Here is a 26,641-nt window from a genome sequence, read left to right on the forward strand (position 1 = left end):
TGGGGCTTTTTGGGAGTGCCAGGCCGAGAGCGACCGCCCTGTAGGCAGGGAAGTGCGTTGCCGGTGTCCGGCGGGAGGTTCAAGGAGGGACCCCCCCTGTAATCAGGGCGGGTAGATCTGGTCCCGGCCTTTCAGAGGCATGGGGCCAGGGAGTGTGTGGGGCTTATCTTAGCGTGTTGTTCCCCCCCGCCCCACCCCGTCTTCGGGGCTGGGGCCACAGCCCCCCGGCCTTTGGCCGTGATGCCCCACTGCCTGGCTGCTGTCTTCCTGTAGCTGCGGGGCCAGGCCAAGCTCTCAGCTCCCTGGGTTTCGACCCGCCCGTAAGAGGGGTCGGGGTCCGAGTGCCTTTGCGCTCAGCTGGCAGCCTGTGTGGGGCACCCCCCCCGGCTAGCGGGGTGTGGGTCAAGATGCCCCTGAAGCGGAGAGAAGGAGCCTCCGTGGGCCTTTTGGGACCAGGGCCGCCCTGTAAGTCAGGGCCCGGTCAGTGCCCTGGCATCCCGGGCGCTTTGAAATGCCAGCGGCGGCTCCAGCCCCCTGTAAGCAGGGTCGTGCAGCCGCTCTGGCCGCTGCGTTGCATGCCCAGCTCCATTGCCCAGGGCGTCTGCTGCGGCGCCCGTCTGCGGTCCCGACCGGAAGTGTGCCGTGCGCCGCTTGGGTGAGTCGAGCAAAAGCGGGAAGACTTTGCAGAGCTGGGGGTGTCTGCGGGCGGGTAGCTGGCCGGGGGGTGCCCATGGGGAGCTGCCTGCGGGGCTGGAGGCTTCCCTCTTTCCCTCGGGCGGGGAGCAACTGGCACTACTGAGGCCTAACTCTGTCCTCCTTCCTTGGCAGTGGCTGGCACAGAAGGAAGAAGAGGCCCGCTGCGGAGCGGCGAGGCGACACACGGCGGAGGCAAGAGGCGGCGAGGCAACACACGGCGGAGGCAAGAGGCGGCGAGGCAAGAGGAGCGGCGTCTGGCTGAAGAGCAGGACAGGAGAAAGGCGCCCTGGGCAATGAGACCTCCCTCTCAATTTGGCTGTGGTAACACAAGATCTTTGCCAGCACCGTTAGGGTGCCCTGGTTGGCTTTGTGCTGGGCGACCTCCCTGTAAGCAGGGCTCGGTCTTTGCTTTTGCTGTTGTAGGCCTTTTGCCACCTAGCTCCTTGGCTGCACGGAGACTGGCAACCCTGTAAGGAGGGTCCGAGCCGGCGTCTCGGCCCGTATGGGGGGAAGTGTAGCTGCCTGGACCCCAGCCCCCCCTGTAAGCAGGGGAGGGCCCTTTAAACAGTTTCTCGGCTGCTGGCGGCCTGGCCAGCGTGACGCCCTGTACTTGGGGCATGTCACAACGATTGGCATCCTGAGGCCCCTCTACCTGCATGCATCCCCGGGGGGGCCAGGTCTGACCCTCTGCTCTCCTGCTCAGGGTTAAGGATGCCTGCCCCACCAGTGGCTGCCCAGAGCTTGCTCCCTCTCTTGGGAAGGGCTGTGTGTGTGGCCCCTCTTGCCTCTGTGTGCCTGAGTCTGCTTGTCCTTTAGGTCCCTTAGAAAAGGCTGTAGCTTAGCTTAGGCTTCCCAGGAGGGAAAGAGGGGCTCTGGGCGGTTCCACGGCAGTCTCCTTGGAGGCCTCGAGTGGGGTGGGAGCTCGGCTTGCCCCTCCTTTGATTGGATGGACACAGCGAAGCCGCTTAAGTCGTCTTGCGGCAAGGTGACCCCCCTGTAGTTCAGGGCCTGGGTCTCTGCCTTCATGGCAGCCTGTTCCCTTGGCACCCTGTCAGCTTAACAGCCCCGCACTCGGGGCCTGTGTGACGAGTTATGGAGCCTTCTGTGCCGTTCTGTCCCCTTCTGTCCCCAGCAGCCACCCAAGGTCCCTGTAAGCAGGGCTGGGGAGGCTGCTTTTGGCAGCTAACAGGAACAAACCCTTAGAAGGTTGAGGTCAGTCCCTGGGCTCCTGAAGAGGTGGTGTTGTGCTGCAGCCAGGAGGGCCGGCCCGTAAGTGGGCGCAGGCCAGAGCCCGTGGCTCTCCGTGGGGCTTTTTGGGAGTGCCGGGCCGAGAGCGACCGCCCTGTAGGCAGGGAAGTGCGTTGCCGGTGTCCGGCGGGAGGTTCAAGGAGGGACCCCCCCTGTAATCAGGGCGGGTAGATCTGGTCCCGGCCTTTCAGAGGCATGGGGCCAGGGAGTGTGTGGGGCTTATCTTAGCGTGTTGTTTCCCCCCGCCCCACCCCGTCTTCGGGGCTGGGGCCACAGCCCCCCGGCCTTTGGCCGTGATGCCCCACTGCCTGGCTGCTGTCTTCCTGTAGCTGCGGGGCCAGGCCAAGCTCTCAGCTCCCTGGGTTTCGACCCGCCCGTAAGAGGGGTCGGGGTCCGAGTGCCTTTGCGCTCAGCTGGCAGCCTGTGTGGGGCACCCCCCCCGGCTAGCGGGGTGTGGGTCAAGATGCCCCTGAAGCGGAGAGAAGGAGCCTCCGTGGGCCTTTTGGGACCAGGGCCGCCCTGTAAGTCAGGGCCCGGTCAGTGCCCTGGCATCCCAGGCGCTTTGAAATGCCAGCGGCGGCTCCAGCCCCCTGTAAGCAGGGTCGTGCAGCCGCTCTGGCCGCTGCGTTGCATGCCCAGCTCCATTGCCCAGGGCGTCTGCTGCGGCGCCTGTCTGCGGTCCCGACCGGAAGTGTGCCGTGCGCCGCTTGGGTGAGTCGAGCGAAAGCGGGAAGACTTTGCAGAGCTGGGGGTGTCTGCGGGCGGGTAGCTGGCCGGGGGGTGCCCATGGGGAGCTGCCTGCGGGGCTGGAGGCTTCCCTCTTTCCCTCGGGCGGGGAGCAACTGGCACTACTGAGGCCTAACTCTGTCCTCCTTCCTTGGCAGTGGCTGGCACAGAAGGAAGAAGAGGCCCGCTGCGGAGCGGCGAGGCAACATACGGCGGATGCAAGAGGCGGCGAGGCAACATACGGCGGAGGCAAGAGGCGGCGAGGCAACATACGGCGGAGGCAAGAGGCGGCGAGGCAAGAGGAGCGGCGTCTGGCTGAAGAGCAGGACAGGAGAAAGGCGCCCTGGGCAATGAGACCTCCCTCTCAATTTGGCTGTGGTAACACAAGATCTTTGCCAGCACCGTTAGGGTGCCCTGGTTGGCTTTGTGCTGGGCGACCTCCCTGTAAGCAGGGCTCGGTCTTTGCTTTTGCTGTTGTAGGCCTTTTGCCACCTAGCTCCTTGGCTGCACGGAGACTGGCCACCCTGTAAGGAGGGTCCGAGCCGGCGTCTCGGCCCGTATGGGGGGAAGTGTAGCTGCCTGGACCCCAGCCCCCCCTGTAAGCAGGGGAGGGCCCTTTAAACAGTTTCTCGGCTGCTGGCGGCCTGGCCAGCGTGACGCCCTGTACTTGGGGCATGTCACAACGATTGGCATCCTGAGGCCCCTCTACCTGCATGCATCCCCGGGGGGGCCAGGTCTGACCCTCTGCTCTCCTGCTCAGGGTTAAGGATGCCTGCCCCACCAGTGGCTGCCCAGAGCTTGCTCCCTCTCTTGGGAAGGGCTGTGTGTGTGGCCCCTCTTGCCTCTGTGTGCCTGAGTCTGCTTGTCCTTTAGGTCCCTTAGAAAAGGCTGTAGCTTAGCTTAGGCTTCCCAGGAGGGAAAGAGGGGCTCTGGGCGGTTCCACGGCAGTCTCCTTGGAGGCCTCGAGTGGGGTGGGAGCTCGGCTTGCCCCTCCTTTGATTGGATGGACACAGCGAAGCCGCTTAAGTCGTCTTGCGGCAAGGTGACCCCCCTGTAGTTCAGGGCCTGGGTCTCTGCCTTCATGGCAGCCTGTTCCCTTGGCACCCTGTCAGATTAACAGCCCCGCACTCGGGGCCTGTGTGACGAGTTATGGAGCCTTCTGTGCCGTTCTGTCCCCTTCTGTCCCCAGCAGCCACCCAAGGTCCCTGTAAGCAGGGCTGGGGAGGCTGCTTTTGGCAGCTAACAGGAACAAACCCTTAGAGGGTTGAGGTCAGTCCCTGGGCTCCTGAAGAGGTGGTGTTGTGCTGCAGCCAGGAGGGCCGGCCCGTAAGTGGGCGCAGGCCAGAGCCCGTGGCTCTCCGTGGGGCTTTTTGGGAGTGCCGGGCCGAGAGCGACCGCCCTGTAGGCAGGGAAGTGCGTTGCCGGTGTCCGGCGGGAGGTTCAAGGAGGGACCCCCCCTGTAATCAGGGCGGGTAGATCTGGTCCCGGCCTTTCAGAGGCATGGGGCCAGGGAGTGTGTGGGGCTTATCTTAGCGTGTTGTTCCCCCCCGCCCCACCCCATCTTCGGGGCTGGGGCCACAGCCCCCCGGCCTTTGGCCGTGATGCCCCACTGCCTGGCTGCTGTCTTCCTGTAGCTGCGGGGCCAGGCCAAGCTCTCAGCTCCCTGGGTTTCGACCCGCCCGTAAGAGGGGTCGGGGTCCGAGTGCCTTTGCGCTCAGCTGGCAGCCTGTGTGGGGCACCCCCCCCGGCTAGCGGGGTGTGGGTCAAGATGCCCCTGAAGCGGAGAGAAGGAGCCTCCGTGGGCCTTTTGGGACCAGGGCCGCCCTGTAAGTCAGGGCCCGGTCAGTGCCCTGGCATCCCGGGCGCTTTGAAATGCCAGCGGCGGCTCCAGCCCCCTGTAAGCAGGGTCGTGCAGCCGCTCTGGCCGCTGCGTTGCATGCCCAGCTCCATTGCCCAGGGCGTCTGCTGCGGCGCCCGTCTGCGGTCCCGACCGGAAGTGTGCCGTGCGCCGCTTGGGTGAGTCGAGCAAAAGCGGGAAGACTTTGCAGAGCTGGGGGTGTCTGCGGGCGGGTAGCTGGCCGGGGGGTGCCCATGGGGAGCTGCCTGCGGGGCTGGAGGCTTCCCTCTTTCCCTCGGGCGGGGAGCAACTGGCACTACTGAGGCCTAACTCTGTCCTCCTTCCTTGGCAGTGGCTGGCACAGAAGGAAGAAGAGGCCCGCTGCGGAGCGGCGAGGCGACACACGGCGGAGGCAAGAGGCGGCGAGGCAACACACGGCGGAGGCAAGAGGCGGCGAGGCAAGAGGAGCGGCGTCTGGCTGAAGAGCAGGACAGGAGAAAGGCGCCCTGGGCAATGAGACCTCCCTCTCAATTTGGCTGTGGTAACACAAGATCTTTGCCAGCACCGTTAGGGTGCCCTGGTTGGCTTTGTGCTGGGCGACCTCCCTGTAAGCAGGGCTCGGTCTTTGCTTTTGCTGTTGTAGGCCTTTTGCCACCTAGCTCCTTGGCTGCACGGAGACTGGCAACCCTGTAAGGAGGGTCCGAGCCGGCGTCTCGGCCCGTATGGGGGGAAGTGTAGCTGCCTGGACCCCAGCCCCCCCTGTAAGCAGGGGAGGGCCCTTTAAACAGTTTCTCGGCTGCTGGCGGCCTGGCCAGCGTGACGCCCTGTACTTGGGGCATGTCACAACGATTGGCATCCTGAGGCCCCTCTACCTGCATGCATCCCCGGGGGGGCCAGGTCTGACCCTCTGCTCTCCTGCTCAGGGTTAAGGATGCCTGCCCCACCAGTGGCTGCCCAGAGCTTGCTCCCTCTCTTGGGAAGGGCTGTGTGTGTGGCCCCTCTTGCCTCTGTGTGCCTGAGTCTGCTTGTCCTTTAGGTCCCTTAGAAAAGGCTGTAGCTTAGCTTAGGCTTCCCAGGAGGGAAAGAGGGGCTCTGGGCGGTTCCACGGCAGTCTCCTTGGAGGCCTCGAGTGGGGTGGGAGCTCGGCTTGCCCCTCCTTTGATTGGATGGACACAGCGAAGCCGCTTAAGTCGTCTTGCGGCAAGGTGACCCCCCTGTAGTTCAGGGCCTGGGTCTCTGCCTTCATGGCAGCCTGTTCCCTTGGCACCCTGTCAGCTTAACAGCCCCGCACTCGGGGCCTGTGTGACGAGTTATGGAGCCTTCTGTGCCGTTCTGTCCCATTCTGTCCCCAGCAGCCACCCAAGGTCCCTGTAAGCAGGGCTGGGGAGGCTGCTTTTGGCAGCTAACAGGAACAAACCCTTAGAAGGTTGAGGTCAGTCCCTGGGCTCCTGAAGAGGTGGTGTTGTGCTGCAGCCAGGAGGGCCGGCCCGTAAGTGGGCGCAGGCCAGAGCCCGTGGCTCTCCGTGGGGCTTTTTGGGAGTGCCGGGCCGAGAGCGACCGCCCTGTAGGCAGGGAAGTGCGTTGCCGGTGTCCGGCGGGAGGTTCAAGGAGGGACCCCCCCTGTAATCAGGGCGGGTAGATCTGGTCCCGGCCTTTCAGAGGCATGGGGCCAGGGAGTGTGTGGGGCTTATCTTAGCGTGTTGTTTCCCCCCGCCCCACCCCGTCTTCGGGGCTGGGGCCACAGCCCCCCGGCCTTTGGCCGTGATGCCCCACTGCCTGGCTGCTGTCTTCCTGTAGCTGCGGGGCCAGGCCAAGCTCTCAGCTCCCTGGGTTTCGACCCGCCCGTAAGAGGGGTCGGGGTCCGAGTGCCTTTGCGCTCAGCTGGCAGCCTGTGTGGGGCACCCCCCCCGGCTAGCGGGGTGTGGGTCAAGATGCCCCTGAAGCGGAGAGAAGGAGCCTCCGTGGGCCTTTTGGGACCAGGGCCGCCCTGTAAGTCAGGGCCCGGTCAGTGCCCTGGCATCCCAGGCGCTTTGAAATGCCAGCGGCGGCTCCAGCCCCCTGTAAGCAGGGTCGTGCAGCCGCTCTGGCCGCTGCGTTGCATGCCCAGCTCCATTGCCCAGGGCGTCTGCTGCGGCGCCTGTCTGCGGTCCCGACCGGAAGTGTGCCGTGCGCCGCTTGGGTGAGTCGAGCGAAAGCGGGAAGACTTTGCAGAGCTGGGGGTGTCTGCGGGCGGGTAGCTGGCCGGGGGGTGCCCATGGGGAGCTGCCTGCGGGGCTGGAGGCTTCCCTCTTTCCCTCGGGCGGGGAGCAACTGGCACTACTGAGGCCTAACTCTGTCCTCCTTCCTTGGCAGTGGCTGGCACAGAAGGAAGAAGAGGCCCGCTGCGGAGCGGCGAGGCAACATACGGCGGATGCAAGAGGCGGCGAGGCAACATACGGCGGAGGCAAGAGGCGGCGAGGCAACATACGGCGGAGGCAAGAGGCGGCGAGGCAAGAGGAGCGGCGTCTGGCTGAAGAGCAGGACAGGAGAAAGGCGCCCTGGGCAATGAGACCTCCCTCTCAATTTGGCTGTGGTAACACAAGATCTTTGCCAGCACCGTTAGGGTGCCCTGGTTGGCTTTGTGCTGGGCGACCTCCCTGTAAGCAGGGCTCGGTCTTTGCTTTTGCTGTTGTAGGCCTTTTGCCACCTAGCTCCTTGGCTGCACGGAGACTGGCAACCCTGTAAGGAGGGTCCGAGCCGGCGTCTCGGCCCGTATGGGGGGAAGTGTAGCTGCCTGGACCCCAGCCCCCCCTGTAAGCAGGGGAGGGCCCTTTAAACAGTTTCTCGGCTGCTGGCGGCCTGGCCAGCGTGACGCCCTGTACTTGGGGCATGTCACAACGATTGGCATCCTGAGGCCCCTCTACCTGCATGCATCCCCGGGGGGGCCAGGTCTGACCCTCTGCTCTCCTGCTCAGGGTTAAGGATGCCTGCCCCACCAGTGGCTGCCCAGAGCTTGCTCCCTCTCTTGGGAAGGGCTGTGTGTGTGGCCCCTCTTGCCTCTGTGTGCCTGAGTCTGCTTGTCCTTTAGGTCCCTTAGAAAAGGCTGTAGCTTAGCTTAGGCTTCCCAGGAGGGAAAGAGGGGCTCTGGGCGGTTCCACGGCAGTCTCCTTGGAGGCCTCGAGTGGGGTGGGAGCTCGGCTTGCCCCTCCTTTGATTGGATGGACACAGCGAAGCCGCTTAAGTCGTCTTGCGGCAAGGTGACCCCCCTGTAGTTCAGGGCCTGGGTCTCTGCCTTCATGGCAGCCTGTTCCCTTGGCACCCTGTCAGCTTAACAGCCCCGCACTCGGGGCCTGTGTGACGAGTTATGGAGCCTTCTGTGCCGTTCTGTCCCCTTCTGTCCCCAGCAGCCACCCAAGGTCCCTGTAAGCAGGGCTGGGGAGGCTGCTTTTGGCAGCTAACAGGAACAAACCCTTAGAGGGTTGAGGTCAGTCCCTGGGCTCCTGAAGAGGTGGTGTTGTGCTGCAGCCAGGAGGGCCGGCCCGTAAGTGGGCGCAGGCCAGAGCCCGTGGCTCTCCGTGGGGCTTTTTGGGAGTGCCAGGCCGAGAGCGACCGCCCTGTAGGCAGGGAAGTGCGTTGCCGGTGTCCAGCGGGAGGTTCAAGGAGGGACCCCCCCTGTAATCAGGGCGGGTAGATCTGGTCCCGGCCTTTCAGAGGCATGGGGCCAGGGAGCGTGTGGGGCTTATCTTAGCGTGTTGTTCCCCCCCGCCCCACCCCGTTTTCGGGGCTGGGGCCACAGCCCCCCGGCCTTTGGCCGTGATGCCCCACTGCCTGGCTGCTGTCTTCCTGTAGCTGCGGGGCCAGGCCAAGCTCTCAGCTCCCTGGGTTTCGACCCGCCCGTAAGAGGGGTCGGGGTCCGAGTGCCTTTGCGCTCAGCTGGCAGCCTGTGTGGGGCACCTCCCCCGGCTAGCGGGGTGTGGGTCAAGATGCCCCTGAAGCGGAGAGAAGGAGCCTCCGTGGGCCTTTTGGGACCAGGGCCGCCCTGTAAGTCAGGGCCCGGTCAGTGCCCTGGCATCCCGGGCGCTTTGAAATGCCAGCGGCGGCTCCAGCCCCCTGTAAGCAGGGTCGTGCAGCCGCTCTGGCCGCTGCGTTGCATGCCCAGCTCCATTGCCCAGGGCGTCTGCTGCGGCGCCCGTCTGCGGTCCCGACCGGAAGTGTGCCGTGCGCCGCTTGGGTGAGTCGAGCGAAAGCGGGAAGACTTTGCAGAGCTGGGGGTGTCTGCGGGCGGGTAGCTGGCCGGGGGGTGCCCATGGGGAGCTGCCTGCGGGGCTGGAGGCTTCCCTCTTTCCCTCGGGCGGGGAGCAACTGGCACTACTGAGGCCTATCTCTGTCCTCCTTCCTTGGCAGTGGCTGGCACAGAAGGAAGAAGAGGCCCGCTGCGGAGCGGCAAGGCAACATACGGCGGAGGCAAGAGGCGGCGAGGCAACATACAGCGGAGGCAAGAGGCGGCGAGGCAACATACGGCGGAGGCAAGAGGCGGCGAGGCAAGAGGAGCGGCGTCTGGCTGAAGAGCAGGACAGGAGAAAGGCGCCCTGGGCAATGAGACCTCCCTCTCAATTTGGCTGTGGTAACACAAGATCTTTGCCAGCACCGTTAGGGTGCCCTGGTTGGCTTTGTGCTGGGCGACCTCCCTGTAAGCAGGGCTCGGTCTTTGCTTTTGCTGTTGTAGGCGTTTTGCCACCTAGCTCCTTGGCTGCACGGAGACTGGCCACCCTGTAAGGAGGGTCCGAGCCGGCGTCTCGGCCCGTATGGGGGGAAGTGTAGCTGCCTGGACCCCAGCCCCCCCTGTAAGCAGGGGAGGGCCCTTTAAACAGTTTCTCGGCTGCTGGCGGCCTGGCCAGCGTGACGCCCTGTACTTGGGGCATGTCACAACGATTGGCATCCTGAGGCCCCTCTACCTGCATGCATCCCCGGGGGGGCCAGGTCTGACCCTCTGCTCTCCTGCTCAGGGTTAAGGATGCCTGCCCCACCAGTGGCTGCCCAGAGCTTGCTCCCTCTCTTGGGAAGGGCTGTGTGTGTGGCCCCTCTTGCCTCTGTGTGCCTGAGTCTGCTTGTCCTTTAGGTCCCTTAGAAAAGGCTGTAGCTTAGCTTAGGCTTCCCAGGAGGGAAAGAGGGGCTCTGGGCGGTTCCACGGCAGTCTCCTTGGAGGCCTCGAGTGGGGTGGGAGCTCGGCTTGCCCCTCCTTTGATTGGATGGACACAGCGAAGCCGCTTAAGTCGTCTTGCGGCAAGGTGACCCCCCTGTAGTTCAGGGCCTGGGTCTCTGCCTTCATGGCAGCCTGTTCCCTTGGCACCCTGTCAGATTAACAGCCCCGCACTCGGGGCCTGTGTGACGAGTTATGGAGCCTTCTGTGCCGTTCTGTCCCCTTCTGTCCCCAGCAGCAGCCGCCCAAGGTCCCTGTAAGCAGGGCTGGGGAGGCTGCTTTTGGCAGCTAACAGGAACAAACCCTTAGAGGGTTGAGGTCAGTCCCTGGGCTCCTGAAGAGGTGGTGTTGTGCTGCAGCCAGGAGGGCCGGCCCGTAAGTGGGCGCAGGCCAGAGCCCGTGGCTCTCCGTGGGGCTTTTTGGGAGTGCCGGGCCGAGAGCGACCGCCCTGTAGGCAGGGAAGTGTGTTGCCGGTGTCCGGCGGGAGGTTCAAGGAGGGACCCCCCCTGTAATCAGGGCGGGTAGATCTGGTCCCGGCCTTTCAGAGGCATGGGGCCAGGGAGTGTGTGGGGCTTATCTTAGCGTGTTGTTCCCCACCGCCCCACCCCGTCTTCGGGGCTGGGGCCACAGCCCCCCGGCCTTTGGCCGTGATGCCCCACTGCCTGGCTGCTGTCTTCCTGTAGCTGCGGGGCCAGGCCAAGCTCTCAGCTCCCTGGGTTTCGACCCGCCCGTAAGAGGGGTCAGGGTCCGAGTGCCTTTGCGCTCAGCTGGCAGCCTGTGTGGGGCACCCCCCCGGGCTAGCGGGGTGTGGGTCAAGATGCCCCTGAAGCGGAGAGAAGGAGCCTCCGTGGGCCTTTTGGGACCAGGGCCGCCCTGTAAGTCAGGGCCCGGTCAGTGCCCTGGCATCCCGGGCGCTTTGAAATGCCAGCAGCGGCTCCAGCCCCCTGTAAGCAGGGTCGTGCAGCCGCTCTGGCCGCTGCGTTGCATGCCCAGCTCCATTGCCCAGGGCGTCTGCTGCGGCGCCCGTCTGCGGTCCCGACCGGAAGTGTGCCGTGCGCCGCTTGGGTGAGTCGAGCGAAAGCGGGAAGACTTTGCAGAGCTGGGGGTGTCTGCGGGCGGGTAGCTGGCCGGGGGGTGCCCATGGGGAGCTGCCTGCGGGGCTGGAGGCTTCCCTCTTTCCCTCGGGCGGGGAGCAACTGGCACTACTGAGGCCTAACTCTGTCCTCCTTCCTTGGCAGTGGCTGGCACAGAAGGAAGAAGAGGCCCGCTGCGGAGCGGCAAGGCAACATACGGCGGAGGCAAGAGGCGGCGAGGCAACATACAGCGGAGGCAAGAGGCGGCGAGGCAACATACGGCGGAGGCAAGAGGCGGCGAGGCAAGAGGAGCGGCGTCTGGCTGAAGAGCAGGACAGGAGAAAGGCGCCCTGGGCAATGAGACCTCCCTCTCAATTTGGCTGTGGTAACACAAGATCTTTGCCAGCACCGTTAGGGTGCCCTGGTTGGCTTTGTGCTGGGCGACCTCCCTGTAAGCAGGGCTCGGTCTTTGCTTTTGCTGTTGTAGGCGTTTTGCCACCTAGCTCCTTGGCTGCACGGAGACTGGCCACCCTGTAAGGAGGGTCCGAGCCGGCGTCTCGGCCCGTATGGGGGGAAGTGTAGCTGCCTGGACCCCAGCCCCCCCTGTAAGCAGGGGAGGGCCCTTTAAACAGTTTCTCGGCTGCTGGCGGCCTGGCCAGCGTGACGCCCTGTACTTGGGGCATGTCACAACGATTGGCATCCTGAGGCCCCTCTACCTGCATGCATCCCCGGGGGGGCCAGGTCTGACCCTCTGCTCTCCTGCTCAGGGTTAAGGATGCCTGCCCCACCAGTGGCTGCCCAGAGCTTGCTCCCTCTCTTGGGAAGGGCTGTGTGTGTGGCCCCTCTTGCCTCTGTGTGCCTGAGTCTGCTTGTCCTTTAGGTCCCTTAGAAAAGGCTGTAGCTTAGCTTAGGCTTCCCAGGAGGGAAAGAGGGGCTCTGGGCGGTTCCACGGCAGTGTCCTTGGAGGCCTCGAGTGGGGTGGGAGCTCGGCTTGCCCCTCCTTTGATTGGATGGACACAGCGAAGCCGCTTAAGTCGTCTTGCGGCAAGGTGACCCCCCTGTAGTTCAGGGCCTGGGTCTCTGCCTTCATGGCAGCCTGTTCCCTTGGCACCCTGTCAGATTAACAGCCCCGCACTCAGGGCCTGTGTGACGAGTTATGGAGCCTTCTGTGCCGTTCTGTCCCCTTCTGTCCCCAGCAGCCACCCAAGGTCCCTGTAAGCAGGGCTGGGGAGGCTGCTTTTGGCAGCTAACAGGAACAAACCCTTAGAGGGTTGAGGTCAGTCCCTGGGCTCCTGAAGAGGTGGTGTTGTGCTGCAGCCAGGAGGGCCGGCCCGTAAGTGGGCGCAGGCCAGAGCCCGTGGCTCTCCGTGGGGCTTTTTGGGAGTGCCGGGCCGAGAGCGACCGCCCTGTAGGCAGGGAAGTGTGTTGCCGGTGTCCGGCGGGAGGTTCAAGGAGGGACCCCCCCTGTAATCAGGGCGGGTAGATCTGGTCCCGGCCTTTCAGAGGCATGGGGCCAGGGAGTGTGTGGGGCTTATCTTAGCGTGTTGTTCCCCCCCACCCCACCCCGTCTTCGGGGCTGGGGCCACAGCCCCCCGGCCTTTGGCCGTGATGCCCCACTGCCTGGCTGCTGTCTTCCTGTAGCTGCGGGGCCAGGCCAAGCTCTCAGCTCCCTGGGTTTCGACCCGCCCGTAAGAGGGGTCGGGGTCCGAGTGCCTTTGCGCTCAGCTGGCAGCCTGTGTGGGGCACCCCCCCCGGCTAGCGGGGTGTGGGTCAAGATGCCCCTGAAGCGGAGAGAAGGAGCCTCCGTGGGCCTTTTGGGACCAGGGCTGCCCTGTAAGTCAGGGCCCGGTCAGTGCCCTGGCATCCCGGGCGCTTTGAAATGCCAGCGGCGGCTCCAGCCCCCTGTAAGCAGGGTCGTGCAGCCGCTCTGGCCGCTGTGTTGCATGCCCAGCTCCATTGCCCAGGGCGTCTGCTGCGGCGCCCGTCTGCGGTCCCGACCGGAAGTGTGCCGTGCGCCGCTTGGGTGAGTCGAGCGAAAGCGGGAAGACTTTGCAGAGCTGGGGGTGTCTGCGGGCGGGTAGCTGGCCGGGGGGTGCCCATGGGGAGCTGCCTGCGGGGCTGGAGGCTTCCCTCTTTCCCTCGGGCGGGGAGCAACTGGCACTTCTGAGGCCTTGTTTTGTCCTTTTGGCAATCTTTGTCAAGGCAGACAGAACGTGGCACTTCTGTGTACTTCTTGTCCTGCTCCTTCAGATATTCTTCATGTGGAAAGCACTCTCAGACTATCCTTTAGTCGCCACAAGCTGTATCAAAGGCCTGCCTCAGCTGATTTTTTGCCTGTTTATGTCTCCTGGCATTATGAGCTGCAGTCCTGTTGTGCAAGAATCCCATCCTTCTTCCATGTGGATTGTCACTTGCACTAGTGCAAAATGGTTGAGGTACCACGCAGCTCTTACTGTGTCCGTTTGAAGTCCATTTTGCTTCGATTCTGGACAGCTTTTCTGTGCTCAGGGTGAACATGCCACAGGTGTAAGGGTGAATTTGTGTTCCCAGTGATCCTCTTCTTTGGGAGAGAATAATTTTTGTTCTGTTGCTCTTATGTGATGCCTCCGTGCTTTTAATGAGTTGGAAGGAAATTTTAAGTGGTATGGAAGCAGTATTCAGCAGGGACACTAAGGACCAGTTTTCAGTTAGTCCACGTGCCAGGCAATGCAGGTGAGAGGGCAGACTCAAATCAAACTCTCCAAAGCTTCTCATCATGTCTTCACATGGAGCAACTGCTCCTTCCCTTGCAGGCATCCTGGCTTGTTTCTAGGCTTAAGCATCTGTTGTGGACGTTCTTTGCACTTTTTAACCCTCCTAAACACCGGGGGGATTCTTCAGGGAACAGTTTAGCTCAATCACAGCACTTATTTGTCTGTAAAATTTTGCCAGTGCTTCTGTAATAAAAAGGTTTTTATTTCTGCTGTAGCTTGCAAGCTGGTGACCACCGTGGGAGCACCGCTCTGTTGTTCACAGAGTGTTTTTTTGTTGCAAACTTGGGACAAATGTGAGATTTAGGTGAGTTACTTTCTTTAGAAGTGTCTGCTCAGCCATCCTCTTCCTGGATCTCTTGGACAGAAGAAAGGTTTGTCTCTCTCTGTTTGCAGTGCCCTGATGAGGACTTGTGCCAACACAGGCTCAGAAAGCTGAAACCACCGAAGGGTTTAGTGGATGAGAGCAAAGCTCAGCCAGTTGCTGAAGGTGGAAACCTTACCCAGAAGGCTGTCCCCAGCTCGGGGTGATAAAAAGAAGAGGAGCGTAGCCGCTCAGCTGTCTTTCCTTCTGTGATGCCACGTGGGGGTGGTAAGGGTGCAGCAGAGGATCAGTGAGGGAGGAGTGGGGGCAGTCTCCCACAAAGGCTGCTTGCAGACCTGAATGTTTGAAATGCCAGAACGTTCTTGGAGGGGAGGGAAAGCCCTGGGAAAGTGTGAGTGTGAGATGTTCCAGCAGAGGGAAAGCGGTGCTGTTTAGCAGGAGATTGCAGGACAGTGATTTGTATGCAGCAAGGCTTTGACCTGACTCCCCCTGGATCTCTGTTATCTTGAAATGCTTCCAGAATAGAAAAGCACAGCCTGAGCAGGCCACAGAGGGTTTGAACTGGAAATAGAAATATCAACTGTGGCTCTCTCAATTAAAACTTTGTGTGTGCTTGTGGTGTGTTGTTTTTTCTTGGAATGGAAAAAGCCTGGAAGGGAGCTCAGCAAAGCTGCTCCCCAGGCAGAGGTGGAGGACCTGCCCCAGACCTGCTGTGTTGGGAGTCTGTTACAGGGGTCTGCTGTTATCTAAAGTGGGCCTGGGGGGTATGAAAAGGGAATTTGGGGGTATCTGAATGGTTCTGAGGGCCTCTGCAGGGTCCTGATGGAGACTGGGGGGAGGTGGTGGGGTTTAGGGTCAGGCATCTCTGTGGGGTTCCAGGTTTTGGGGTCTTGCAGGAGCTGGGGAGGTCTCACTCTGGGTTTTAGTGTACCTGCAGCCCTGGGAGGCCCCAGCTTCGGCTCCCCCTGCACCTAAAGGTAAGCTCGGTGCACCTCCAGGGCTTCAGATTGTGACAAAAGGGGTCTGGGGACATGTGAACGGGACTGGGGGTACCAAGGCGGTTCTGACCTCACCAAGGTGCTGGCTGGGCAGTTTGCTTTATTTTCTGACATTTTTGGGGGTGAATCAAAGGGAGTGGGGGGATTGTGGGTGGGCTGGTTCTGCCACGTGGGGCAGGAGGCTGCTGCAGCAGAGGAGCAGGTGAGTGAGGGCTGGGGGCACCCCCCTAAAGTGCTGAAAACTCTCGGAGGGGACCACAAAATCTTCAAAACTGTAAGCACTGGGGTGAGGCGAGGCGGAGGCAAACCTCTGGTTTGCAGCTGGAGAGGCAGGGGTTGGAGTGATGGTGCGTAAGAAATCTTTGGAAACGACCCCTGTCTGCCCTTTTTAAAGGCTTAGAGAATTGAAAAACAGAAGCCACAGAGGGGCTTGAGCTATAAGCAGAGCCTGTGTCATGCAAATTCAAAACAGTGGTGTGTGGGCGTTGTGGTTTGTAATGTAAATAGAAAAGATTCTGAGCAGGGCCGAGCCGAGCTGCTGCCCACGCCCAGGGAAGTGCTCAATCCCGCCCCGCCTGTGTAATGACACTGCTGCAATGGGCACAGCGCCTGCGCCCTAGCCCGGCTCTGCTCGCGCCACAGGGCCAGCGTCCCGGTGGTCGCTATGGATACGGCGCCTGCGCCCTAGCCCGGCTCTGCTCGCGCCAGGGGGGGGCAGCGTCCCGGTGGTCGCTGTGGATACGGCGCCTGCGCCCTAGCCTGGCTCTGCTCGCGCCAGGGGGGGCAGCGTCCCGGTGGTCGCTATGGGTGCGGCGCCTGCGCCCTAGCCTGGCTCTGCTCGCGCCCTGGGGGGGCAGCGTCCCGGTGGTCGCTATGGATACGGTGCCTGCGCCCTAGCCCGGCTCTGCTCGCGCGGGGGGTGCAGCGTCCCGGTGGTCGCTATGGATACGGCGCCTGCGCCGCAGCGGGTCCGGTCCCGCGCACGCGCCCTCCTCGCGGGCTTCGCCCCGCTTTTCTGGCCGGGGGGGGCGGGCGCCGCGCTGAGCAGCTTTGGAGCCGGAGCGGTGGCGGAGAGCCCTGATTCGGCGCCTGACGCCGTTCTGTGCCCCAGGGTGCCTGCGAACCGCCGTCCTTTGGCGGGGCAAGCGGTCCTGGCGCATTCGGGGAGCTCGCAGTGCGGTTTCCGGTGTCGCTGCCGGCCCGGGACTCCCAGGTGTGTTCCTTCCGGCGTCTGAAGGTGGTCTGGGGCCATCGGCAGGGCTTTTGGGGGTGACGGAGGAGGTCTGGGGACACCTAAAAGGGTCTGGGGATACGTAAAGTTCTGGTGGGGCCATCTGAAAGGATCGAGGGTCGTGGAGAGGCAGCTGGGCACCTCCGACGGACCCTTTGGGAGGTCTCTGCAGGCTCCCGTGGGAGCTGGGGGTGTCTCGGGGTGGGTTTGGGTTTGGGTTTGTGCTGCAAACAGCGTTGATAATGACTTAGAGAAAGACACACAAGAGACTCAGTAAGTCTCTTGTATCGTGCTTCTATTCTGGCGCCTGACACAGGTAGGATCATTTCAAAAGAGCTGTGTGTCTTCAGAGAGGTTTGGGCAAACTTTTATACAAAAAGTTATCTGTCTATAATGACAGAGGTCCAGATGCTGCCTATCTATACAAAGCTTATCTCTCTAAAAGAGCAGAAGTACACATATCATGCAGGTGTCCTTTATCGTATACAAAAGAGCATCTTGTCCAAGACTAACAGAAGTGAATCACTGACAAATCCTGTTATTCCTTCTCTATCCAAAGGCTGTCTGCCAGCCCCTCTCCCCCTCCCTGCGTTCCAGCATTTCAGCTAACAAGCGGAAAATTCTTATCAACTCTGTGGTTCTGTTAATGAGACTTTTCTGTTCATCAGTTCCCCCCTTTCTCACAGCCAACAGTATATTCCTATACTATATTTTCTTAAGGCAAACTTTGGACCCAGGCTTTCTGAGCTATCTTTCCCATGCTGACACTTGTGGAAGTTACTCTCAGATGTAGTCACCCAGTCTGATGCCCCCCAAGTCCAATTCATTGAGGCTTCCCCAAATAAAGGGGTCCTCATTTGGCCTCGAGGAAGTTCAGTGCATATCCAACAGTTAGAGAGATTAGTTTGCAAAGCCAATTCTTGCCTAACGTGTAAGTACATATTGCCTTCCCATCCCTCAATTTCCTTGCTGTGCTGCAAAGATTTTGAGAGGAATTTCTAGGTATTAACTACAGCCAGGGCAATCCTTCAAGTGCCCTAGGAACGCAGTGAAAACCTTTTGGGAATTGTTCCTGCTCTGGTACTCCTCAAGCTATGAGGAGCTCTTCAGGGCAGCTCCAAGGTTAGGTTTGGATTCTCCTGGAGTCACACACAGAACGAGTCTCACGATTCCAGTGGTCTAATTTCATAGCTGCATTTTCTTCTCTCTGCCTAGGTGACAGGACGACCTCACTAATGAAGAGAGATAGCCTGAGCTCTGCAGGAACCTTGAACCCAAGCAGCCAGTGCCTTCTGTGAGTACAAGCTGTCCTTGCTCAACGTGGAACTAGTTGAGAGCTGAAGCCAGACCACACCTTAATTCCCTTAGCTTCCTCTTCTGCAGATTAAACAGTCCCAGTTCCTTCAGCCACTCCTCATAAGGCTTGTTATCCAGACCCCTCACCAGCTTTGTGGCCCTTCTCTGGACTCACTCTCTCACAAGGGGTGTCCTGGGGAACACCACTTGTGCCCGGCCGTCCACCGGCTGGGTTTAACTCTGTTCCCCACCGCTCTTGGGGCCCAGCCATCCATCCTGTTCTGCTGTCCAGCAGTCCCTTTGAAAAACAATCCATCTGAAAAAAGAAGTAGCAGAGAAGGAAAGTTGAAGCTGCAAAGATTGCAGTCCCCTCAGTTCTGGTTGTAGCCAGGTGGGGGTTGGTCTCTTCTCCCAGGCAAGCAGCACCAGAACAAGAGGACACAGTCTCAAGCTGTGCCAGGGGAGGTTTAGGCTGAGTGTTAGGAAGAGGTTTACAGCTTGGCCAAAGACTCTTCTGATCCCTGTCTTCTGGTCGTGACCAGCAGCGTGCACGGGTGGCCAAGAAGGCCACTGGCAACCTGGCCAATATCGGGAACAGTGTGGCCAGCAGGAGCAGGGAGGTCATTCTGCCCCTGCACTTGGCACTGGTTAGGGCACACCTTGAGTCCCGTGTCCAGTTCTGGGCCCCTCCGTTTAAGCAAGACGTTGAGTTGCTGGAAGGAGTCCGGAGAAGGGCAACAAAGCTGGGGAGGGGTTTGGAGCACAGGCCTGTGAGGAGAGGCTGAGGGAGCTGGGGTTGCTTAGCCTGGAGAAGAGGAGGCTCAGGGGAGACCTTCTTGCTCTCTGCAACTCCCTGAAGGGAGGTTGTAGCCAGGTGGGGGTTGGTCTCTTCTTCCAGGCAAGCAGCAGCAGAACAAGAGGACACAGTCTCAAGCTGTGGCAGGGGAGGTTTAGGCTAGAGGTTAGGAAGAGGTTCTGCACAGAGAGAGTGATTGCCCATTGGAATGGGCTGCCCTGGGAGGTGGTGGAGTCACCATCTTTGGAGGTGTTCAGGAGGAGACTGGATAGGGTGCTTGGTTGCATGGTTTAGTTGATTAGGTGGTGTTGGATGATAGGTTGGACACGATGATCTTGAAGGTCTCTTCCAACCTGGTCCGGTCCATTCCATTCCAATCAACTAAGCCATGGCACTGAGTGCCTCATCCAGTCTCTTTCTAAACACTTCCAGTGATGGCGACTCCACCACCTCCCTGGGCAGCACATTCCAAAGGCCAATCTCTCTTTCACCCTGCTCTATTCTATTCTATGAAGACCTTCTTCCTAACATCCAGGTTTAATTGGTGAGAGCAACAGACTTGGTTGCTGCCACCCGCTGCTAAGGGTTCTGAGTGGCCCCCAAATGGGGTTTGGAGGCAGGTAAAGGTTTCTTTTGGCAGGTGAAGGGGTTTTGTGGGCATCTAGAAGGGGTGTGGAGCCCCGTGAAAGGGTGTGGGATAGTGTCAGGGGGTTCTGGGCTGGTCTACCAGCGGGTCTGGGGACATTAGAAGCGTCTGGGGGTACCTAAAACGGAGCTGGGCGTATCAGATGGGGGGTTTGGGTGCCTCCAAAGGGGTTTTGTGGGCATCTAAGTTGGGGAATCTGGGGGGGTCCTGAAGGAGTTGGGGGGTTCTCAGTGAGGTTTTGGAGTCTCTATGGAGTGCCTGGAGTCTCCTGGAGTGCCTGTGCTTGAAACCCCCCCAGAGGCCGTGCAGAGTGGTGCTACAGTAGCTCTGCAAGTCTGCCATGGGCTCAGGAGGCTGTGCAGCTGTTAAACCTTTTCTTTTGCTCAAGCACAATCTTTCTGAATTCTTTTCTTGGATTTTTTTTTCCCAGGGTGATGTGAAACTGTCTGATTTTGGGCTAAGCACAGCTGTTCAGAAGTCTCAGAGACCTGAGCTCTACAGGAACCTCACACACAAACCCCCAAGTGCCTTCTGTGAGTACAAGCTGTCCTTGTTCAACATGGAGGTAGTTGAGAGCTGAAGCCAGACCACGCCATAATTCCCTCAGCTTCCTCTTCTGCAGATTAAACAGTCCCAGTTCCTTCAGCCACTCCTCATAAGACTTGTTATCCAGACCCCTCACCAGCTTTGTGGCCCTTCTCTGGACTCACTCTCTCACCTCTGTGTGCTGGGGAACACCACTTGTGCCCGGCCGGCCACCGGCTGGGTTTAACTCTGTTCCCCACCGCTCTTGGGGCCCAGCCATCCATCCTGTTCTGCTGTCCAGCAGTCCCTTTGAAAAAAAATCCATCTGAAAAAAGAAGTAGCAGAGAAGGAAAGCTGAAGCTGCAAAGACTGCAGTCCCCTCAGTTCTGGTGGTACCCTCTGTGAGATCCTAAGCCACCTGAACTGAGCCGGTCAGGCAGCCAAGCTAGTGCAGCAGTGTCTTCTGGAGAGTTGATAGGAGCCAGTTCTGTGGGGTTTGTTGAAGTGAGTGGCCAGTCATTCTACATGAACAATTGTCTTAGTGCTAGCAAGTAGGAGGCTCTGAAGTGTGGTACTTTGAGAGCTCCATTCATACTTGCCCTTCAGGAGGAGCCAGCTCTTTCATTGAAGGATCTTCCTGAGGTGTCCAAGTACAATTTCTGTTGACACTTTTTAGCTCTTACATCCAGGTTGCTGACAGAGGATGTTGGGTTTGTGGGCCCTGGCAGCGACAGTTTTCCAAAGAGGAGCTCTAAGGCCAGCTGCAAGGTTAGGTTTGGATTCTCCTGGGGTGCCTGTGCTTGAAAGCCCCCCAGAGGCCGTGCAGAGTGGTGCTCGCAGTAGCTCTGTGCAAGTCTGCCATGGGCTCAGGAGGCCAGTATCTAGAGAGAGGGAAGGACAGAGACACTTCTAAGACAGTTTTAAAGAAATAATTATGAGAAGAGGCAAATTAATTCTGGGGACTCATGTGATATATCTGTTTAAGAGAAAAAAAAATGAAGGAGGTTTCTGACCATAACCAGGCTGACAAAGCACAGTAATGTGGTTTCCTATGGGATTCAACTCCTCCTGCATTGCACAGGACACTTCAACAGCTGTCCTGACAAGCTATAAGTAATGAACTTAATCCACCCTGTGCGAGCAATGGGGCAAAAGATTACAAAATCCATGTATGCAATTGAGATGTGTTACGTTGGGACGCCCAGGATACAGCTCATCAAGCTCTCCTAGTGTTTAGACGCAAGATGGAAGAAGGAAGGGGGAAGACAGAGCAGAAGGTCTATTTAAATATGAAACTCCTAGGCTGAAAGAAAAGAAAAACATTTTAAAGAGCACTCAGTGAGACTCTGTCACCAGCATAGCTAATCACAGAATCACTGAGTGTTAGGGGTTGGAAGGGACCCCAAAATAGCATCCGGTCCAACCCCTGTGCCAGTGCAGGATCACCTGGGGCAGGTTTTGAATGTCTCCAGAGACTCCACTAACTCTCTGGGCAGCCTGCTCCAGGGCTCTGGCACACACAGTGAAAAGGTTTTCCCTTCTGTTCCTGTGGAACTTCCTCCTTTTATTCGTCGGACGCAGCGAAGCCGCTGGGTCGTGTTGCTGCGGCAAGGTGACCACCCTGTAGTTCAGGGCCTGGGTCTGTGCCTTCATGGCAGCCTGTTCCCTTGGCACCCTGTCCGCTTAACAGCCCTGTACTCGGGGTCTGTGTGACGAGTTGTGGAGCCCTCCATCCCCCTTCTGTCCCCAGCAGCAGCCCAAGGTCCCTGGAAGCAGGGCTGGGGAGGCTGCTTTAGGCAGCTGACAGGAACCAACCTTGCCTGGCCCTTAGGGGGCTGAGGTCAGTCCCTGGGCTCCTGAAGAGGTGGTGTTGCGCTGCTGCCAGGAGGGCCGGCCCGTAGGTGGGGCACGGGCCAGAGCCTGTGGCTCTCTGTGGGGCTTTTTGGGAGTGCTGCTGAGGCCTCACTCTGTCCTGTTGGCATCCTTTGTCAGGGTAGCCAGATCCTAGGCCTGATGTCTATCGTTAGCTCAATCGCAGAATTTCCTCGTCTGCTGTTCCTGTCCGTAAATTTTTGCCAGTGCTTCTGTAATAAAAAGGTTTTTATTTCTCCTGTAACTTGCAAGCTGGTGACCTCCTTAGGAGCACCACTGTGTTGTTCACAAAGTTCTTTGCTGTTGCAAAGCTGGGAGAAGTGTGAGGTTCAGCTGATGAAGTTTCTCTCTTTAGGGGTGTCTGCTCAGCCGTCCTCTTCCTGGATCTCGGAGCTTTGTCTCTCCCTGTTTGCGGTGCCCCGACAAGGACTTGTGCCGACACATCCTCGGGAAGCTGAAACCACCAAAGGGTTTAATGGGTGAGAGCAAAGCTCAGCTGTGTGCTGAAGCTGCAAACCTTGCCCAGAAGGCTGTCCCCGGCTCGGGGTGATAAAAAGAACAGGAGCGTAGCCGCTCGGCTGTCTTTCCTTCTGTGATGCCACAGGGGGGTGGGCGAGGATACAGCAGAGGAGCAGCGAGGGAGGGGTGAGGGCAGCCTCCCACAAAGGCTGCTTGCAGACCTGAAATGCCAAATGTTTGAAATGCCAGGACGTTCTTGGAGGGGAGGGAAAGCCCCGGGAAAGTGTAAGAGTGAGTGTGAGGTGTTCCAGCAGAGGAACAGCGGTGCTGCTTATTGAGAGATTGCAGAAGGGCAGTGATTTGTGTGCAGAAAGGCCTTGACGTGACCCCCCTCTGTTCTGTAGAAAGGCTTCTAGAGGAGAAAAGCACATCCTGAGCAGAGCCACGGGGGGGTGTGGGGTGTGGTTTGAAACAGAAATAGCAACTGTCTCTCAATTAAAACAGTGGATTGTCTTTCATGTGTGTGTGGTGTGCTGTTTTTCATTGACTGGAAAAAGCTCTGCAGGGAGACCAGCTGATCTGCTCCCGAGGCACAGCAGCACCGGACCTGCTGAGCGTTGGGGGCCTGTTAAGGAGGGTCTGCTGTCATCTGAAGTGGGCTTGGGGGTATGAAAGGGGAATTTGGGGGCATGTGAAGGGTTCTGGGAGCATCTAGAGGTGTCTGGGGACCTCTGGAGGGGCTCCTGGGTCATGTCTGGAGGGTCAGGGAGGAGTGGGGGGGTCTGTGCCTCAGTGTGGTTTCGGGGTCTCTGTGTCAGGTCCCCACAGCGTGTGGGTTGCTGTGTGGCATTGCTGGAGTCTCGGTGTCCCTAGCGCCCCTGACTCTTCTGCTCACTGCTCCCACCTTGTGGGCACGGCCAGGTACTGCTTGCTGTCGCCTGCTGCCAAGGGTGTGAGTGGCCTCTGCAGGGAGGCGCAGAGAGGTATTCTGGGGCGTCTAGAGGGGCTTTGTGGGCATCGAGAGGTGTCTGGCGGCCTCTGGAGGGTCTCCGGGGGGGTCTCTGGAGGGTCCTGAAGCAGCTGAGGGGGCGGGGAGTGGTGGTGCTGTGTTAGAGGTCTCTGGGGGGTTCCAGGTTTTGGGGTCCCGCAGGTTTGGGGTGGTCTCACCCCGGTATTGGGTGTCCTGCAGTCCCAGGACCCCCCAGCCACATCTCCCCCGGCATCTCAAGGCGAGCTGCGAGCACCTCAAGGGCCTTAGAGGGTGACAACGGAGGTCTGGGGGCATGTAGACGGAAGTGAGGGCACCAAGACGGCACCGCTCTCCCCGTGACAGCGCCTGCCCTTCCCAAGATGGCGTCGCCCTCCCCGTGACAGCGCCTGCCCTTCCCAAGATGGCGTCGCCCTCGCCCCGTTGGCTCCGACCTAGCCAGCGTAACTATCGTCCCCTCTGCTTTCTCCGCTCCGCATCAGCTCAGTGTAGACTCTGCTGCTCTCTGGAGTTGTTCTGTCCCTGCTGCAGGACTCTGCTATGGGTCTGAGGGTGGGCAGCAGCGAGGGGGGGGGGGGGGGGGGCGAGAAACACCAGCGGCGGGGGGGGGGGGTGGGGCTGTGTCGATTTGCCACGGTCGGGAGCAGTCTGCTCCCAGTTCACGAGCTGTTCTCCTGTCTCTCCCAGCTCTTGCAGGCTGACCCCAATGCCCTCAGACTCGCCCAGCGATCCCAGGGTGAACCCAGCAGCACCCAGACTCGCCCAGCGATCGTCACGTGATTAGGGGCCGCGCAGAGGAGGGGCAGGGAGCACAGAAAGCGGCGGCGGCGCTGTGAGGGGATAGGAAAGGGAAGGGGTGGGAAGGGAGCTAGAGGGGAGGGGGTGCGGGGAAGAGCGCGCAGGTTACGTCACTGGAGGTGGGGCTTGAGGAGGACAATAGGCTGGCTATGGGGGGCGGGGCTGGAGGACTGGAGGCGGGGCTAGAGGGCGGCAATAGGATGGCTATGGGAGGGGGCGGGAACAAGAGGGCATCTGCGTCACAGGGGGGCGGGGTTTGAGTGAAATAGGATGGCCGTGGAGGGGGCGGGGAAAGGGCTGAGGGAGGTTGCAGGAGGCGGGGCAGGAGGACTGGAGGCGGAGCTGGAGGAGGGCAATAGGATGGCTATGGGAGGGGGCGGGGAAAGGGCTGAGGGTGGTTGCAGGAGGCGGGGCAGGAGGACTGGAGGCGGGGCTGGAGGGCGACAATAGGATGGCCATGGAAGGGGGCGGGGCTCGAGGAGGGCAGCAGGATGGCTATGGGGGGCTACGGAGTCCCTGTTGTGTCGGCACAAGGGCTACGGCTGCTGCGACGGTACAGCCTCGCCCTGCCAGCCTAGCAGGGGATCTCCTGCTTGGCTTGTGTGGGCTCCAGCTAGGGTTTGATCTCTGTCAGTCAGGAAGGAAAGGCTGAAAAGGAAATTGCTGAGTCCACGCTTTTACCGAGGAGCTGAAGCTTCTGCCAGTGTAGACTCCAACCGAGCAGGTAGGTAAGCAAGCAGAAGTCCTCTGATGGGTATAATGGGAGTGGCAAAGAGACTTCCCTTGTTTCCAGTGTGGAAAACCTCTTGTTTGTCCCCTGACCCCAGGAGCTTCTCACAGGGGCTGTGTTCCTCACTAACAGCAAGGCTGCGCTCGGCCCCTGGGGATGCTGCAACCGGAGCAGAGAAGCTGTGCTCCTGGCAGTTCTCTCTCCACCTGGATCAGGATGAAGGTTCAGGCCATTGCTCTGCAGCTGGGCACTGCTGAGAGCTGCAGCTGGTGCCCAGATCAAAGACAGCTTTGTCTCTAAGGCCAGTGCTTCTCTGCAGAGGAACCAAGATTTCTCTGCAGGTGTTGCCCAGGGTTCCTCATCTGCTCAGAATGCCCAGCTCCAGTGCCAGGCTGATGTCACCTCACAGCCGTCACTCTGTCGGTGCTCGCCTAGGAGTGCCGGAAATCTTCCTGGAACTATTGGAGAAAAGGAAGCTTTGTCTGTCTCTGTTTGCGGTGCCCTGAGAAGGACTTGTACCGACACAGGCTCAGAAAGCTGAAACAAAACAATGAGAGCAACAGATGGAAGAGATTGCTTGATTGCCAGCAAGAAATGCACCAACTGCAAGGTGATTTTGGGGTAGTAAATCCCAGAAGGTAAATCAACATTGCCAAATGGCAGTGTTTCCTCTTCACCATGGGTTACCCTATTAGAATATGTATTTCCAGCATAGAGGGGATCTTTGCTGCGTGACTAAGAGTGGGATTGTTCCAGTGGGAAACATCATCTGCTCCTGAGCCATTGGAATCTCTCCCAGAGAGACGCAGAGGTACTGTGCTGACAGGCAGAAGCAACCAGAAGGGTTTCAGGTTAGGGGTAGGTGTTGATTCTGGCCTAGAAACCCCTTAATGAGTTTTGTGCCTTGTTACCTGAGAAACAAAGTTTGTCCTGTTGTGTTTCCACCCCTAGAAAAAGCTGAAGAGCTTTGGTTCACCATGCTAAGTTGGCAGGGCAGGAAGACATCAGCGCCCAGCCTCCAGCCATGCCCGCTGGAACATGCTTTCCAATTAGTGCGCTACCTCTTAGGTTTCCAACCTGGGTATTCAAAGAACGCCGAGGAAAGTGGGGGCAGGTGCTTTTGCCAGGCAGCCTCCAATGAGCAGGCCCGGGGCAACGAGGAGGTGGCAGCAGCCAGCACATGCAGGCATTTCCTGGGGCTCAGTGAATGTTTAGAGCTCAGGGGCTCAGCCTGTGTTTCCGCTTCCTTTTCTTCAGCACAGGAGTTCGGTTTGGCTGTCCGGAGCCTTGCTCTGCACCCGAATGCCGTACCGAGCGTGAGGGAAAGATGAAGCGACACCCACGTAGGCACCCAGGGAAAAAGCGGAGGTTGTCTTAGGAGCCGGATTGAGACAAAATTCACCCAACTCCTTCTGCGGTGGTGTACGGGAAAGAGTCGGTAGGGGAAGCCGCAGGACAGCCTGCAGCAAAGCTCAGGACTTGTTCCCTCGCCTCTGCCTTCTGCACGTCTCCTCGTCGGCTGCCTGTAAGCGAGACGCTTCACCAGCTGGCTTGTTTTTATTCAGCAAAGTTATGGCATGGAAGTTATCTGGTAGGAGTCGTTGCTAAACAGATGTAGTTGAAGCTTTGTATCTTCCGTTCTCTCTACTAGTTACTCTAATCTTGCCCTGTTGGTTTAGCCCATCAGTTTTCATGCTCTCTTCATCTATTAATAGCAGAAGAAAGGGCCCCTTGATTCCAGTATTTCTTGCTGTAGTTCAGAGGTAGAGTTGGCTTTCCCTCTGACCTTTTACACTTTTACTTTGTGTTAAGTGGAACCCAAAACTGAATAGGATACTTTGTGTAAAGCTTGAGCAGCCCATAACTTTCCAATTATTATACTGCATGCACTACTGCTTTGCAACATTTACAGGACTGTGGTGGTGTCAGATAGTTCACTTGCATTTAGCTCCTCAGGGGCCAGGCCTTCCTTTGGGCTGATAGTCTTGGCCAAAGCTGCAATGTTCAGTCCTTGCTGTGAAAGGCAGGAGGTTCATCAGGAGGTTTCCTTTCTGAGGAGGTTCCCCTCAGAAAGGAAACTGGTGACATGGTCACAAGTGATGAGGAAAAGGCTGAGGTGCTTAATAACTTCTTTACCTCAGTCTTCACTGCAAGGGCCTCTAGCCACACTCCTGATGTTATGGAAGTCAAAGCCAGGGACGGGGAGGAAGAACTGCCCATTGTAAGTGCAGATCAGGTTCGTGATCATCTGAAGAACCTGAAAGTGTTCAAGTCCATGGGACCTGACGGGATACACCCACGGGTGCTGAGAGAACTGGCAGAGGAGGTTGCTAAACCCCTCTCTATTATATTTCAAAAGACCTGGCAAGCTGGGGCAGTCCCCACAGACTGGAAAAGGGGAAACATTGCCCCCATCTTCAAAAAGGGCAAGAAGGAGGAACCGGGGAACTCCAGGCCACTCAGTCTCA

The 26,641-nt window shown here is 59.4% G+C and overlaps 3 long non-coding RNA genes across 4 annotated transcripts; all 3 read left to right on the plus strand.

The window, feature by feature from the left end:
• The first annotated feature begins 15,888 nt into the window (after window positions 1-15,888).
• On the plus strand, window positions 15,889-19,334 carry LOC137451317 (uncharacterized). The gene is made up of 3 exons (XR_010989781.1): window positions 15,889-16,045; window positions 17,279-17,357; window positions 19,232-19,334. It is a non-coding gene; the product is annotated as an uncharacterized lncRNA (long non-coding RNA).
• A 698-nt stretch (window positions 19,335-20,032) lies between these two features.
• Window positions 20,033-22,175, plus strand: LOC137451279 (uncharacterized). The gene is made up of 2 exons (XR_010989758.1): window positions 20,033-20,094; window positions 21,554-22,175. It is a non-coding gene; the product is annotated as an uncharacterized lncRNA (long non-coding RNA).
• A 2,176-nt stretch (window positions 22,176-24,351) lies between these two features.
• LOC137451316 (uncharacterized) lies at window positions 24,352-26,026 on the plus strand. 2 transcript variants are annotated; one of them, XR_010989779.1, is made up of 2 exons: window positions 24,352-24,984; window positions 25,431-26,026. It is a non-coding gene; the product is annotated as an uncharacterized lncRNA (long non-coding RNA). The 2 variants fall into 2 exon arrangements; XR_010989780.1 differs by having other exon boundaries at window positions 25,436-26,026.
• The last annotated feature ends 615 nt before the right edge of the window (window positions 26,027-26,641 follow it).

Source organism: Melanerpes formicivorus, unplaced genomic scaffold (assembly GCF_026170545.1).
Source record: "Melanerpes formicivorus ecotype bairdi unplaced genomic scaffold, bMelFor1.0.p_v2 SCAF_41, whole genome shotgun sequence".
In the NCBI taxonomy this organism is placed as follows: Eukaryota; Metazoa; Chordata; class Aves; order Piciformes; family Picidae; genus Melanerpes; species Melanerpes formicivorus.